Source organism: Narcine bancroftii, chromosome 3 (assembly GCF_036971445.1).
Source record: "Narcine bancroftii isolate sNarBan1 chromosome 3, sNarBan1.hap1, whole genome shotgun sequence".
Taxonomy (NCBI): Eukaryota; Metazoa; Chordata; class Chondrichthyes; order Torpediniformes; family Narcinidae; genus Narcine; species Narcine bancroftii.
In genome coordinates this window covers 106,912,824-106,930,136 of record NC_091471.1, presented here as the reverse complement: position 1 = coordinate 106,930,136, position 17,313 = coordinate 106,912,824, and the positions used below count along the sequence as shown (strand labels likewise).

The following is a 17,313-nucleotide window of genomic DNA, read 5'->3' as shown; positions in this document are numbered from 1 at the left end:
GCTCAAACTTCATGTCACTGACTCCCAGCTGCAAGAGGTTGGAAGAATCCCTCATCCAAGTGTGATCAAGGAGAGCAACCTCCCAGGTAGGAGCAGGGACCTTGTTAGGGAAGTGTCAGTGATCATCGGCAGTGGTTGGGAGGAGTACTGTGCATGGGTGAAGACTGGGTCTGTGTTGGGCTCCAACATCAGGAACCAGGATGCAAAGCCAGAACAGCCGTTGCATGGGGAGACAGGAACCCACTGATTTGCCAGTAAGTGATCTACCAGCCAGGGAAACCTCCCTGGAGATTAGCAGTAGTAATGGTGGCATTTCAGGGATTGGTGGCCGTGGTTGGGAGGTCTCGGTGTTCAGCAACGGTGTTGTAGACATGTTAGGGATTGGCGATGATAACCAGCATTTTTTTGGTGAGAATTGAACATTATTTTAATGCTTAAAAATCCTTCCCTTGTTGTCTGTTGTTTAAACATTGGAACAAGTGATTGCTAATGGGCTGTTATTAAAAAAAATGACCAATTATCCAAAGAATCCAGTTATCCAAAATAGGTCCGGTCCCGACCATTTCAAATAGTCAGAGTTGTACTGTTTATAGAAGTATCTATTCCAATTAATAATGGTTAACAATGTGGAAAGAGCGGAACTGCAGTGAAGTTGCACATAATTGAACCTGACACTTACAATTTTGATACCAAATATTGACACTTATTGAAATTTAAGAGGTTATACGTGGCTGTAATGAGTCACCAGGCACACATGGTTTGCAGTCAAGGATATAGGAAATAGTGATCTATATGGGCTCTATTACGAGCCCAGAGGATCCAAAAACCCAGCAGCAATAGATATTCAGCAAGAAAAATGGTTTCTTAAACAAAAGTTGCTTTTATTTACCTTTAAAAATGAAAACAGAATCACATTTTAACTTATCACTATTAACTTAACTTAACCTAACTTAACCCCCTTCTAATTCTAAGCACACGTGTATGTAATGTGTGTAGAAGTTCAGAAAGGTTCTTTGATTCACAGCCCAATCTCTTTTCTCATTCCTTCAAGTTCACTGGTTGTAGACAATTCTTATACTGTGCACAGAATTTAACATTTATGAAGTTCACCAGGCTTTGGCACTTGAAAGGTAAATGGTTACCACTCAAGAAGGTTCTTGTTGGTTTTCAGAGAGAGATTTATTGTTTGCTGGACACCAACAACTGATTTCTTGTAACCAGCATGTAACTTGTTGTAACTTCAGTGTCTTGTTGAAGAAACCTGCCCCATTAGGGTTTTTCAGATCATAGCATCTTTCTTTCAGGTCATGACAGAGTACCTTTTTGTTTTTTCTTATTTCAAGTGAAACATTAGGAAACCAGCCCTCTCCTCTTGTATGAAACACAAGAGCTTTGACCAAGCACTCACAACCCGTCTTCCAAATGGGGTTTTTCCACAAGTTTGCCAGCTTGTCCTGTTCCAGTCCCAGCTGCTGCTGACTGTGGCCCTGCAGAAATGAATCCTCTCTCTCACTCTCAGAGAAAACCCTGTTTTACTCTCTGCTTGCAAAACCACATGACCCCCTTAGAACAGCAAGTTCTACTCCAGACAGCATGTGGCTCCTCCGAGTTCCTTCATTTATTGCCTTTTTGTAAACAATAATTCATTAGTGAAGTCTCTTGGGCACTCCCCAAAGTTTTTGCAATGGCTCTTGGAGCCAGCCTGTCTAGCTTGAGCAAAGCTCCAGTATTTTAAATAAAATCTGCTTTAAAGTGTATGTATGTGACCTACACTAAAAAACCTGCCCCAATTTATCTCCCAAAAGCATGTCTATAATCTGTAACAGCTCCCACATACAATCTATTGCAAAGGATATGGAACAGATGAGACAACTCTCAGGAGTAAGAAGGTGAGTATGAAGTGTGTTGGCAAGGCCTGACTCAAGGGTTCAAAAGTTGGTGGAGAATCTTTGCTTTAAAGTGTATGTATGTGACCTATACTAAAAAAACCTGCCCTAATTTATCTCCCAAAAGCATGCCTATAAGGTGTCACAGCTCCCACATACAATCTATTGCAAAGGATATAGAACAGATGAGACAACTCTCACAAGTAAGAAGGTGAGTATGAAGTGTGTTGGCAAGGCCTGTCTCAGGGGCTCAAAAGTTGGTGGAGAATCTTTGAACGGAGATCTGTTTCTAGTTAGAAGCCTATTTTTCCAGTGTAAAATGAAAAGTTATGAGACACATAATATTGATCCTGCAATATATATACATCTTTAAGTATTGTTTAATTTGATTAACTGTTTCTCAATGTGCAAGAATGTATTGGGACTGAAAGTTAGAAATGGAGGCTGTTTTAAAGAGAATAACTGCAAGGAAGTACCTGTTTCCATCATTTAAATCATGGATGATTTCTAATATTCTGTAAGAGAGAAACTGTGACATGAAGTGCCAGTTGTTAAAATTTAGATAGAGTAACTGAATCAGAAAATAAAACATCAGGTGTGAGCCTTCTCAATAGCAATAACACACTATTGCAAATATTTATTAATCTATCATTTTTTTATTTATTATGACTTTTTCTGTCTCATTACACATCATGGCAATTTAATTTCCACCATTATTATGAGTGTATGTGTGGCTGCAGCAAGCAAGAATTTCAGGCAACCTGAACATTGTATTTATGTAGATGAAAATAAGCTCTCCTATCATATCAACATGCCTAAATAGTGAGTTCCAGGCAAGTAACCTATCTAAAGAATGGAGAGTGGAAGAAAAATGTTACTTAACATACTGAGATGACTGTGGCAGATAAGGCAGAGTAGATGAAAATTTTTATCATGTCACATCGCTAACAAGGGGAGAGAATTGTAGTTTAGATGGAACCTTCAAATGCGTCCCTGGAGAATGCATCAGCTGTATCAGAAGCACATTGAAAGCTGCTTAGAAGTTAGAGTTGTCTCTCACTGAATCTTTACATGCAGCCAAGCTACATTTGATACTTCCTTGATAGAGCTAATGTTGTTAGCAAATAACTGCAGATTTCATCGATTGGGAGGAACCACTCATCCAAGACGGACATAAATGGAATTGGAGCGAATTGTTGTCTTGGCATCATTTTTGTTATGGATGAACGTACACATATCATTTGGAAGGGGACTTGCTGTTTGCTTTATCTCTGCAATTGGGATTAAACAAGTGATCCACCAATCAGCAGCAGCTCTGCCCACATGATTGCCAAAATGGGTAGTGTACAATAAGAACTGTTGTAATTGGCAAAATGCCTGGGGCATCTAGCAAGGCTCCTCCAGATTGGCTCAGGCAGTGGGATCATTTATTGAGAATCTCAATTGTCTCAACTAAGTGGTCATGGGTGTCAGTGTGGCTCTCTACGTGCGTACATGGAGCTATTCCATGCATGTCACTGGAGACAAAAGTAAATCACAACATTTTGTAGACACAGTAAAACAAAATGCTGGAGAAGCTCAGCAGGTCAAACAGTGTCCTTTATGTAGCAAAGGTAAAGATACAGAACTGATGTTTCGGCCTTGAGTCCTTCAAATTATGAAAAAAACGCTGGTGGGTGTCTGAAAAAAAGAGTAGGGGGAAGGGGTGGAAAAGGCAGAAAATGATAGGTGATGAAAGGAGAGAGGGGGCAGCGGTAATGAGGGGGAGGAGGGATGCCCGGTTGGATAGAAGAACTAGAAAGACAGAAAAATGGGGGAAGGGGGAAAACAAGCAGGTTGAATGGAAAGCAGTAAAGTCAATGTTAAGGCCTTCTGTCTGGAGAGTGCCCAGTCAGAAAATAAGTTGTTGTTCCACCAATCTATGAGTGGTTAGGGTGGGATAGTACACAAAGCCATGGACAGATGTGTGAGCGTGGGAATGTGACTCTGAATTGAAGTGGGAGGTCGCTGTGGTTACGAGCGGAGCGAAGGTGCTGAGTGAAGCAATCTCCCAGTCAGCGACCGGTCCCTCTGATGTAGAGAATGCCACAAAGGGGGCACTGGATGCAATAAATAAGTTCTCTGGATGTACAAGTGTTGTTTGGACACCTGAACCATGATAGGGAGGAGGCGTGGGTGCAAGTGTTGCACCTCCTGTGGGAACAGGAGAAGGTGCCAGAGGTGGGGAGGGATGAGTGCATAAGGGAATTGAGGAGGGAGTGGTCCCTGCAGAAGGACAGCCACACCTGTCAGAACCTACCATTGGCTCAGATTATTTTCACTTCTATCCAGATGCCAGGCAAGGAACAAACTGAGATGGCAATGATCATAGTTTGGCTGTGCATTTAGAATACTTCTGAATTCCCATGTCATTTCAATGTGAATGCTGTGTGACAGATTATGTTATATTTTATATTGTGTATATTTTTTATATTTTATATATGTTTTAAAGGAGAATAAACTATGACAGGTTTTTTACTTAGGTCATAGATACAAGGTCGGGTCAGATACAGCAATGAGCTCTCTGAACCCTTCTCCATTAACAATGGCGTGAAGCAAGGCTGTGTTCTCGCACCAACCCTCTTTTCAATCTTCTTCAGCATGATGCTGAACCAAGCCATGAAAGACCCCAACAATGAAGACGCTGTTTACATCCGGTACCGCACGGATGGCAGTCTCTTCAATCTGAGGCGCCTGCAAGCTCACACCAAGACACAAGAGAAACTTGTCCGTGAACTACTCTTTGCAGATGATGCCGCTTTAGTTGCCCATTCAGAGCCAGCTCTTCAGCGCTTGATGTCCTGCTTTGCGGAAACTGCCAAAATGTTTGGCCTGGAAGTCAGCCTGAAGAAAACTGAGGTCCTCCATCAGCCAGCTCCCCACCATGACTACCAGCCCCCCCACATCTCCATCGGGCACACAAAACTCAAAACGGTCAACCAGTTTACCTATCTCAGCTGCACCATTTCATCAGATGCAAGGATCGACAATGAGATAGACAACAGACTCGCCAAGGCAAATAGCGCCTTTGGAAGACTACACAAAAGAGTCTGGAAAAACAACCAACTGAAAAACCTCACAAAGATAAGCGTATACAGAGCCGTTGTCATACCCACACTCCTGTTCGGCTCCGAATCATGGGTCCTCTACCGGCACCACCTACGGCTCCTAGAACGCTTCCACCAGCGTTGTCTCCGCTCCATCCTCAACATCCATTGGAGCGCTTACACCCCTAACGTCGAAGTACTCGAGATGGCAGAGGTCGACAGCATCGAGTCCACGCTGCTGAAGATCCAGCTGCGCTGGATGGGTCACGTCTCCAGAATGGAGGACCATCGCCTTCCCAAGATCGTATTATATGGCGAGCTCTCCACTGGCCACTGTGACAGAGGTGCACCAAAGAAAAGGTACAAGGACTGCCTAAAGAAATCTCTTGGTGCCTGCCACATTGACCACCGCCAATGGGCTGATAACGCCTCAAACCGTGCATCTTGGCGCCTCACAGTTTGGCGGGCAGCAACCTCCTTTGAAGAAGACCGCAGAGCCCACCTCACTGACAAAAGGCAAAGGAGGAAAAACCCAACACCCAACCCCAACCAACCAATTTTCCCTTGCAACCGCTGCAACCGTGTCTGCCTGTCCCGCATCGGACTTGTCAGCCACAAACGAGTCTGCAGCTGACGTGGACTTTTTACCCCCTCCATAAATCTTCGTCCGCGAAGCCAAGCCAAAGAAGAAAGAAGAAGAACAAGATACAGATGCTTCAAAACAGATCTCATTTAAAATGCCAGAGCTCTGCTCATGCCAGACAGTCCAGGCTCTGGGTGCCTTTGGAAAAACTTTTAAGAATGTCTATAAGGACTTCACAAATAGATATTAATTGGACATGCTGTGGAGTAATAGATTATTGTTTTGAAAAGCAGTAGATGAACAAACTTGGAAGATTAGGTCCGGTGCCGCAGTATGTCTGAGTGCGGTTGGTTGTTCTGAGAGGGTCATCTGGTTTTCAGAGAGAGAGAGAATTAAATTCTACCATTCTACAGTCAGCAGCAGCAGCGGGGACTGGAACAGGACAAGCTGGCAAGCTTGTGGAAAACCCCATTTTGAAGATGGGTTGTGAGTTCTTATTTCAACCTGGTCAAAGCCCTTATGGACCATATGAGAGGAGAGGACTGGCTGCATAATGTTTCACTTGAAATAAGGGAAACAAAAAGGAACTCTGTGGTGACCTGAAAGAGTTATCATCTGGAAAACCCTGATGGGGCAAGTTTCTTCCACAAGACACTGAAGTGGCTGATCTAAAATAATCAGTGTGGGTGTCCAATGAGCCACAAATCTCTCTAAGAACCTTCCTAAGTAGTAACAATTTACCTTTCAAGCACCAAAGCCTGGTGAAATTCATAAATGTTAAATTCTGTGTACAATATAAGAAATGCCTGTAACCAGTGAACTTGAAGGAATGAGAAGTGAGATTGGACATTCTGTGGAGTAATGGATTATTGTTTTGAAAAGCAGCAGATGAACAAACTTGGAAGATTAGGTCCGGTGCCGCGGTATGTTTGAGTGCAGTTGGTTGTTCTGAGAGAGGTTTTCTCAGAGAGAGAGAGAGGGAGAGAGAGAGAATTAAAGAACTTTTCTGAAATATACACATTACATACACGTGCACTTAGAATTAAAAGGAGGTTAAGTTAATAGTAATAAGTTAAAGTGTCATCCAGTGCCATCTTACCGATCAGACAGTGACTCCACTCTGGCCTCAGTCATACCTGCCCACAGCAGCAATTAAGACAATTCGGATGTTGTGGCCTCAATTACAATTGACCAGAATTGTCCTCACCAACTAGCCCATACATGTTGGACGTTGAGGTAAATGGTCGCATAACGAACAGTCTGTTTGATACTGGGAGCAAGGAGAGTTTTATACACCCCAACATGGTACAGAACTATTCCCTTGCGGTGCACCCAGTGACCTACAGAATTTCCATGGCCTTAAAATCCCAATTGATAGAGACCCACAGCTGTTGTATTGTAACACGGTATACCGTACATGGCACAAAGTATAAAAATTTTAGACTTCTAATTATGCCACAGCTCTGTGCACCCATATTACTGGGATTAGACTTCCAATGCCAACTTAGGAGTGTCACCATGGAGTATGATGGGCCCTACCCTCTCTCACATTCGCAACCATCAGTTCTTAAACTGCTCCTCCTCCTGCAAACCACCCCCCCCCCCCCCCACCAACCACGGGTGACCTGCAGGCTATCCACCCTTCGGATCCCCTCGGCCTCTGTTTGCCAATCTTACCCATACTGTAAGCCCTTCACCACCAAGTGCAGGTGATACAGTTGTAGGGACAGGGCTTTCATCAAGTCAGAAGTGCAACAGCTTCTGACTGACGGGATTATTGAACCCAGCACAAGCCCCTGGAGGGCTCAGGTTGTAGTGGTCAAGAGTGGGGAAAAACAGTGCATGGTGATTGACTATAGCCAAGCCATCAACCGTTTCATGCAGCTGGACACATATCCCCTTCCCTGCGTCGCTGACATAGTGAATCAGATCATGAATCTTCTCCATGATCGACCTTAAGTTGGCTTACCATCAATCAGCTCCGCATATGCCCAGAGGACCGCCAGTACACCGTGTTTGAGTATAAGCTCTGGACTCGGGCCAAGCAACATGAGTGTACATATAGTTTTAAGCAATTAAAAGCCTATCGTTCTCACAGCTTCTAGTTTCTGAAGTTAATTGATGGTACACCACTGCACTCGGCAAATGGGAAGGAGCAAAATTGCGTACTTTTGAATTAGAGAGCATCAGTTACCTCTCTAACATAGCAGCTGTACTGCATTGTGGAGAAATCTAGCACCAGCATGTAACAAGCCAGAAAATCAACAACTCAATGGCCACGTTGCTCTTAGCATCCACTGGCAATCAGGTTCTTGCAGCTGCACCAGTTGATAGGGGACAACCCAGTTTCCTGTTAAGACAACTTTCCTGAAGCTGAACCTCTTCATGCATGACTCCTTGCTGAGGAACACATCAGAGAATAACATGGTTAGCACAACAAGTTTAAAGCATCAGCGATCGGGACTGGGGTTCGAATCCAATGCTTCTGTAAGGAGATTATATGTTTTCCCAGGAGGCTCTGGTTTCCTCCCACCATTCGAAACATACCAGGGGTGTAGGTGTAAATTGGGTGGCATGGGCTCGTGGGCCAAAATGACCTGTTACTGTGCTGTACGTCTAAATTTAAATTTAAAATAAATCCCTGTTGAAACTGCTGGAAAGGACCTGTTGATGATTCTTTAAGATGTATTTCCTGCTGCTAAACACTGAATTCTAAGTGAACATAAAACACGTTACACCGTATCACATTAGCTTTCACTGATGGTTATAAAGCAAACCATTAACATTCAGTTACAGGCTCTCAAAATGACTCACTTCACTTGGAATCCAATGAGGAAGTCCTATTCTGCAAGAAATTCCCAGGATGAGGCTGGGGAAAACTGCCTCATTGATCATGCCAATCAAATCTGGTGCAGGATCAGAGTTCCTATTCATTTGAAGAAGGATTATTCCTGGAACAAAGAAGAAAATGGTTAACAATGATTTTTTTTCCATTATTTTATTCTTTGAAATTAGTTTTTGATACTTCTATGTGATTTTAATTAATTTTATATATTTCATATGTTTTAAGCATTGTGCATCTTATTATGTGAGTTTAGTACTCTTTTCATTGAGAATATGGTAAAGATTTAGAAACAGAAAAAGCCTCAACAGCTTTGAAACAAAACAAGATTTTACCACCAGCTTCATCTCTTATCACAGGCACTCGGAGAACTCTGGGACAAGTGATCCTATTATTCGTATTCTGAGGCCATTCAGCCGCTGATTAGTAACCACATTTCAAGCCCTCCCATATACTGAGGATCAGTTTACTTCACCAGCTGCATCCTTCCCAGGTTTGTCCAAACAGGTAGGAAGAAATCACAGGCAGTGAGTCAAAGCAATGGAATGGACAAAACTTGATTCATCCATGAACTTCCATGTTAACTCCGGCACTGAGGTCTCACTTGGCAATGCGCACACCAGATCAGCTCTACACATTTGCTAGCATCACAATTTGCATGCCTCTGGTGTGCAAGAGTGCCCAGTGTCCTTCCTAATTTGGCAGCAATTAGTGATACAAGTGCATCTGCAAACCTGGGGTAAAATATTGGAACCAAGTTGAAGCCCCTAATGTCCAAAAGTCAGGATCTGCACAGTGATCGTGCAGTCTAAATGTTTGAGTGGCACGTTTTATCTGAAAGGTGTAAAAACATGGAAAATGAACACTGCTTGGTATTGAGGTGGAGCCAAGGGAACGCACAAGCACCTAATTCTCATTAAATATTAACTGAGCTGAGATTTCACAGACAAGAAGACAAACAAACATAGCATTCAATATCACAGAAATGCTGGAGGAACTCAGCAGGTCTTGTAGTGTGAAGATGTATTACCAATGTTTCAGGCCTGAGGTATGAGGAAAAAACAAATAGGTGTTAGTGTTAAAAGATAGGTGAAAAGGAAAGAATGGCAGGGGGGAGGGGGAGTACAAATCAACACCTCATGTTCCATCTGGGTACCCTCCAATCTGATGATATTAGCATCAATTTCTCTGGTTTCCATTAGTCCCTGCAACCCATCTTTGTCTCTTTTCCTCTAGCACTCTCTCTCGTTCTTCCCCCTTTACCCTCTATCTCCTATCACCCAGCCAAAACCAAGTGCCCCTCCCCCAATCAATTCTCACCTTTCCTCTCTTCTCTCTTTTTTTCGTATCCAATTAGCACTTTTTATCTGCTGGTGTGAACTCCTCCCCCTGCCATACTTCCCTTTTCACCAGTTTTTCAATACAGGCGTCTGGTTCTCTTTTGCACATACCTTAAGGAGAGGCACAGATTCATTTTCAGAAAAAGTTTCCCCAAATCAGAGATGTATAGATTTAGGATAAGAGGAATGAGATTTAGAGGGAACTGGAAGGGATGTCGTTCACTCAAGAGAGTGATGAATACTTGGAATTCAATGCCTGAGAGAGTAACAGAAGCAGAGTCACAGATAGCATTTAAGAAGTAATTAAATGCCAAACTGCATGAGTTTTTCAAGCTTTGTTGGGACCAAGGAAAACTGCCTCAGGACCTTCGTGATGCCACCATCATCACCCTGTACAAAAACAAAGGCGAGAAATCAGACTGGTCAAACTACAGGGGAATCACGCTGCTCTCCATTGCAGGCAAAATCTTCGCTAGGATTCTACTAAATAGAATAATACCTAGTGTCGCCGAGAATATTCTCCCAGAATCACAGTGCGGCTTTCGCGCAAACAGAGGAACTACTGACATGGTCTTTGCCCTCAGACAGCTCCAAGAAAAGTGCAGAGAACAAAACAAAGGACTCTACATCACCTTTGTTGACCTCACCAAAGCCTTCGACACCGTGAGCAGGAAAGGGCTTTGGCAAATACTAGAGCGCATCGGATGTCCCCCAAAGTTCCTCAACATGATTATCCAACTGCACGAAAACCAACAAGGTTGGGTCAGATACAGCAATGAGCTCTCTGAACCCTTCTCCATTAACAATGGCGTGAAGCAAGGCTGTGTTCTCGCACCAACCCTCTTTTCAATCTTCTTCAGCATGATGCTGAACCAAGCCATGAAAGACCCCAACAATGAAGACACTGTTTACATCCGGTACCGCATGGATGGCAGTCTCTTCAATCTGAGGCGCCTGCAAGCTCACACCAAGACACAAGAGCAACTTGTCCGTGAACTACTCTTTGCAGACGATGCCGCTTTAGTTGCCCATTCAGAGCCAGCTCTTCAGCGCTTGACGTCCTGCTTTGCGGAAACTGCCAAAATATTTGGCCTGGAAGTCAGCCTGAAGAATACTGAGGTCCTCCATCAGCCAGCTCCCCACCATGACTACCAGCCCCCCCCCACATCTCCATCAGGCACACAAAACTCGGCTGCACCATTTCATCAGATGCAAGGATCGACAATGAGATAGACAACAGACTCGCCAAGGCAAATAGCGCCTTTGGAAGACTACACAAAAGAGTCTGGAAAAACGACCAACTGAAAAACCTCACAAAGATAAGCGTATACAGAGCCGTTGTCATACCCACACTCCTGTTCGGCTCCGAATCATGGGTCCTCTACCGGCACCACCTACAGCTTCCACCAGCGTTGTCTCCGCTCCATCCTCAACATCCATTGGAGCGCTTTCATCCCTAACGTCGAAGTACTCGAGATGGCAGAGGTCGACAGCATCGAGTCCACGCTGCTGAAGATCCAGCTGCGCTGGATGGGTCACGTCTTCAGATGAAGGACCATCGCCTTCCCAAGATCGTGTTATATGGCGAACTCTCCACTGGCCACCATGACAGAGGTGCACCAAAGAAAAGGTACAAGGACTGCCTAAAGAAATCTCTTGGTGCCTGCCACATTGACCACCGCCAGTGGGCTGATATCGCCTCAAACCGTGCATCTTGGCGCCTCACAGTTTGGCGGGCAGCAACCTCCTTTGAAGAAGACCGCAGAGCCCACCTCACTGACAAAAGGCAAAGGAGGAAAAACCCAACACCCAACCCCAACCAACCAATTTTCCCCTGCAACCGCTGCAACCATGTCTGCCTGTCCCGCATCGGACTTGTCAGCCACAAACGAGCCTGCAGCTGAAGTGGACTTTTTACCCCCTCCATAAATCTTCGTCCGTGAAGCCAAGCCAAAAGAAAGAAATGAGCACTTGAATTTCCCAGTGTTGTGTTGAGAAGAGTATCAGGTTTGGTGGTTTCACGAGAGATTAATCTGGGTACATGTTACAATAACAAATAACCTTTATGAACACATGGGAAACAAATGGGAGACAGTTAAATGGTACTCAATCACTATTTCACTTAAGCGATGATATAAACATTCACCTCAGACTTTCTCCGACAATGATAAACCCATATTCAACCTGCTCACACACTACAAACAGGGGCTCTTATATACACCCAGTTCCCTGACAAATGGGGTTGTGGCTTTCTGCAAGTATTGATTTATTGCAGTACTACGGCTCAGTTTCAGTATAGTGCACACCTTACCCGTGACATTTCCAGCAATATCCACAGTAGTGACCTGGCGTGGAGCGATATCTGGGGCTAGGACAACGAGGCAGAGAGAAAGAATATGCTGAATGTTGGTGTGCATGGGTGTAGTGCTAATCTGTGTTTCTAGCCAATAAAGACCCGAGGTTATTTAAATTAGCCAGCAGTAAGGTGTGCACTAATGGGTGGCCGGAGTCGAACCTTGATTGACAGGTGATGTGAATTCTGAATAAGTTTTAGACAAGGGAGGACATGTGAACACCCTCTAAACACACATTTCAGACAGGCATGAAAGCCACATTTCCTCTACACTCAAAATCTAGGCCTGGAAGGCCATGAGTCATGTGTTGGAAGATGAGATGAATGTGAATTAGTGCACACACATCAGAATGGACATAAGGGACAAATGGGTTGTTTCCGTACTGCATGATTTTACAAATTCATGAATCTTCTATGTGGATTGCACAGACACTGGGGAGGTATAAGTAGAATAATGAAGTACATCCTGCCTGTGAAAAGATGGAGCTTGGGAACATCGAAACATACACACCATTTCCTCTCCCTTGTCCATGCAGATGACCTTGTATGGTGGGAATTCTACTCCTGGTAATCCACAAGAAGAAAAAAATGTTGCTGGCTTAGTTTCTTGTTAATGTTACACTAAGGAGGCGCCTGAAAATCTCTTGATGCTTTGAGTCTAGGCTATCATTTGATGAAGTCTTTAATGCTATTTACATTCAAAGTATCAGTCAGGGGCAGATGGAGCACTGACACAGTGGAACATAACAGCTGTCCCAGAATCCCAGCCATCTGTTGGAAACTGTTGGTCTGTGGATACCAGCATTAGAAGTAGCCTGTGGCAAGAAACTATCAGTAGACACAGCTTGAAAGAGATAGCATTGATTTCTTTCAGTGTAGTCTTTAAAAGCAAATGTCCAAAATCCATTGGGTGATTTAGGTCAGGATAGAATGTTAGTATTATTGTTTTGTGAGCATAATGGCAGGTTAAAGAAAAATCAGAAACAATGGGTTTGCTCCAGGCTTTTTTTTTAATATCAAGCTCAGATTTGTTCTCATTAAGCAAAACCAATATCATTGATCAAATTACAGGCATTTCATTAAATATTTGGTATGCAACACTTGTGCTCAGACTACACGGCGTAATTTTTAAGAAATATATCCAGACACTAAATACCATCCTGGGAATCAGTCAACATTTGACCAGAGAATAAACAATATTATATATATAAATACTATGGTTATATGAGTGCATGAGATGAAAGTATTCTTGGTGATTGAGTCACTTCCTTGGTCCTCAAAAAACTCGCCTTTTAAAATGTTATCTTTGCATACCTGAATAAATGCAATTCCAAGAACACTCACGTAGTTTAGAACAACTTGCCAAGGGTTAGGGTTGATTCCAGTATACTGTATGTTATATTTTATGTTGTATATAGATATGTTCTAAAGGAGATAAATTGTGGCAGTTTTTTTTTAGTGTAGGTCATATACAAACACTTCAAAACAGATCTCATTTAAAATGCCAGAGCTCTGCTCAAGTCCAGGCTCCAAGTGGCTTTGCAAAAACTTCAAAGGATCTCTATAAGGACTTCACAAGTAGGTGTTAATTGGACATGCTGCGGAGTAATAAATTATTGTTTTGGAAAGCAGCAGATGAACAAATTTGGAAGATTATGTCTGGAGCTTTAGTCTGTCCGAGTCCAGTTGGTTGTTCAGAGAGTTTAATGTGGTTTTCTCTGAGAGAGAGAGAGAGAGAGAGAGAGAGAGAGAGAGAGAGAGAGAGAGAGAGAGAGAGAGAGAGAGAGAGAGAGAATTCAGTTCTACAGTTCAACAGTTCAGCAGTTCAGCAGCAGAAGCTGGAACTGGAATAGGACAAGCTGGTAAGCTTGTGGAAAAACCCCATTTGGAAGATGTGAGTGCTTAGTTCAGCCTGGTCAAAGCCCTTGCTGTCCATACAAGAGAAGAAAACTGGTTGCATAATGTTTCCCTTGAAATATGGGAAACAAAAAAGGAACTTTGTGTTTTCCTGAAAGAAAGAGGTTATCATCTGGAAAACCCTGATGGGGCAAGTTTCTTTGGCAAAGCACTGAAGTGGCTGATCAGAAGGAACCAGTTGTGGGTGTCATGTTTAAAGATAATTAAAAGCAACTTTTATTTATGTAACCATTTGTCTTGGTGAATTTCTATTGCTGCTGGGTTTTGGGGTCCTCTGGACTTGTAAAATTACATCAAGGTAATTTCCTTCTTGCAGCCCCCTGGATCACTCCAATCTTTTTTCTTTGGCTTGGCTTCGCGGACGAAGATTTATGGAGGGGGTAAAAGTCCACATCAGCTGCAAGCTCGTTTGTGGCTGACAAGTCCGATGCGGGACAGGCAGACACGGTTGCAGCGGCTGCAGGGGAAAAATGGTTGGTTGGGGTTGGGTGTTGGGTTTTTCCTCCTTTGCCTTTTGTCAGTGAGGTGGGCTCTGCGGTCTTCTTCAAAGGAGGTTGCTGCCCGCCAAACTGTGAGGTGCCAAGATGCACGGTTTGAGGCGATATCAGCCCACTGGCGGTGGTCAATATGGCAGGCACCAAGAGATTTCTTTAGGCAGTCCTTGTACCTTTTCTTTGGTGCACCTCTGTCACGGTGGCCAGTGGAGAGCTCACCATATAACACGATCTTGGGAAGGCGATGGTCCTCCATTCTGGAGACGTGACCCACCCAGCGCAGCTGGATCTTCAGCAGCGTGGACTCGATGCTGTCGACCTCTGCCATCTCGAGTACTTCGACGTTAGGGATGAAAGCGCTCCAATGGATGTTGAGGATGGAGCGGAGACAACGCTGGTGGAAGCGTTCTAGGAGCCGTAGGTGGTGCCGGTAGAGGACCCATGATTCGGAGCCGAACAGGAGTGTGGGTATGACAACGGCTCTGTATACGCTTATCTTTGTGAGGTTTTTCAGTTGATTGTTTTTCCATACTCTTTTGTGTAGTCTTCCAAAGGCGCTATATTGCAGAGGGAAATGGCAGGAGGTTGAGTGGCTTTCAGCAGTGACAATGAGAATAATTTATACTTGTAACCCAAAGGGGCCAATGAATTGGAGTTCCAAAGGTGGCTGACTGCTGTACCCAGCACCAGCATGGCAACTCTGGCAGTGCAGCTTGCACCAAACTGTATTGACTTTCATCATTCCTTTGGACCTGAGAGGGGTGCACTTCATGGGCAACATATGGATCTCCATAGCTACTCTGTTCTGACTTGTGCCCTGGAGAGGCCACTCCAGTTGACTACTGGAAGTCCAGTACTCATGGTCGACCACAACTGATGGTGGCCACAAAAGGGGCCAGTGAGGAGTGACACATGCTTAGCATTGCCCCTAATGAAAAGATTAAACTCATATTTTCAATGTTATCACAAAGTTGTCCTACTAACATCACTGCAGCATCAACACAAGCCACCATAGGAAAGCCCCTGGACTACTAATAGCCAGTGAAACACAGGTTGAGAAATATTGCTTAAAGCAATTTCTTCAGTCGTCAGTTCATTCTGAGAGGCATTTTGCCAGTAACCTCCAAAAAAAATTAGAGGTGATTACCTGCCATCCTCACTGGTGATGTCACATCCCCAGAATGATTACAAAGATATTGGGAGGAGAAAGAGGGCAGCCAGATGTTGGATGTACACAGAGCAGGCTGTATAAAGTGATTAACACATCAGATAAACAAACCAGAGTTAAAATCTTACCATAGCAGCTGTGGAAGGTCATTCAGACAGTTAAAATAATCTGAAACATAATCTCAGTATTGATATGTATAAGACCATGGATTTTCTTAAAACCCCATCAGGGTCACTTGCTGTCCACTATCCTTATTTGGTCTGGTTAAAAAGCGACTCAAGTAATGTGCTTGAGTCTTAACCAATCTTCCCTATCAATGACCTTGAGTCAAAACCAGAATATGGATGAAATTGGACAAACCACCTTCAGCTGCAGAAAGTATAACTCTAAGATTTGTAACATCATGGTCCGACATATCACTCACTCTACTCTCACATTCAAGTGAGTTCAGTGATGTGTGCTTGAGGCACACCATGAACAATGACACCGTGTTAATGTGTGAAGCTCAAGACATGACACGACAACAAAAGCAAGATGCAAGGAAGGAGAGAAACAGCTCCATCAACGAAGGATTAGATGAAAGCTCTGCAGTTTTTCCATATCTAGTTGTGAAATGTGGAGGACAGTTCAACAGCTAACAGGAGGAAAAGGCTTCAACAACTTCCCCACTCTAAACAATTGACAGCCCAGCATGTAATATTAAAGACAAAGTTGAAATATTTGCAATCATGTTTGGCCAGAAGTAAAGAGTAGATATTGGGATCTTTCTGAAATGAAGGAAAAATCCAAAATCATCACCCAGTTGGTCCACTGTCGATCATCAGAAAATGAAAGGAGATATTGTTGACCAGATGGACTGGGCAGCAATACTCCCTATCAAACAGCACATTGAGCGAACCGTTACTGGGACTACTAATGGTTCATGAAGGTACTTGGTGTAAGGATAGACAATAAATGCTGGTTTATGATGTCTGGTGTGGGTTGTTCCAACTATCCAACATTCACCAGAGGTGTTGCTTAAATAGAATTGTTGAGGACCCTTTTCAACCAGCACACAGTACCTTTGATCCTCTACCATAAAGAAAGATGTTCAGGAACATCAAAATCAACTTTGCAAGTTGGGAAATAGAAGAACTGAATAAATAATTGTTTTTATTCTCTGGATGCTGTGAGATTAATGAAGAGTTCCAAGTAACTGAATAAATAATGGCAAACATTTATATATATTTTACCATGGTCCAGAGAAATGCTCTTTTTTTCTGGTTGATTATGTACAGTCAGATAATTACAAATTTGAACCTAAGAGTTGAATAATAGAGGCATAATGAGAATGACAGGCTTGATAACAAAAGGAGCATTAGACAGAATGTGGCATCAAGAAACCTTGGTAAATCTAAAATCAATGGTGATCAAGAGAACACTACCACTCCATGTCACACACGATGACATCCTGTTGTGGAAGTACATGACGTGCCCTTCATTCTCACTGGGTCTGAAAATTGAAACCCCCTCCCATCAGCACCATCAGAAGTGCGTCTACTGTGTTTCAAGATGGAAGCTCACCATCAAATAGGAATGGACAATAAAATGTAACCTTGCCATAGATGCCCACAACCTGAAAAACAGTAAATAAAATAACCTTAC

The 17,313-nt window shown here is 43.4% G+C and overlaps 1 long non-coding RNA gene across 1 annotated transcript in view; it reads right to left on the bottom strand.

Annotated features, from left to right (window-relative positions):
- Positions 1-17,313, bottom strand: part of LOC138756183 (uncharacterized) — a 47,192-nt gene that overhangs the window by 22,689 nt on the left and 7,190 nt on the right. The window contains exon 3 of the long non-coding RNA XR_011352834.1: positions 8,370-8,506. This is a non-coding gene — a long non-coding RNA (uncharacterized lncRNA). The remainder of the gene's footprint in view (positions 1-8,369; positions 8,507-17,313) is intronic.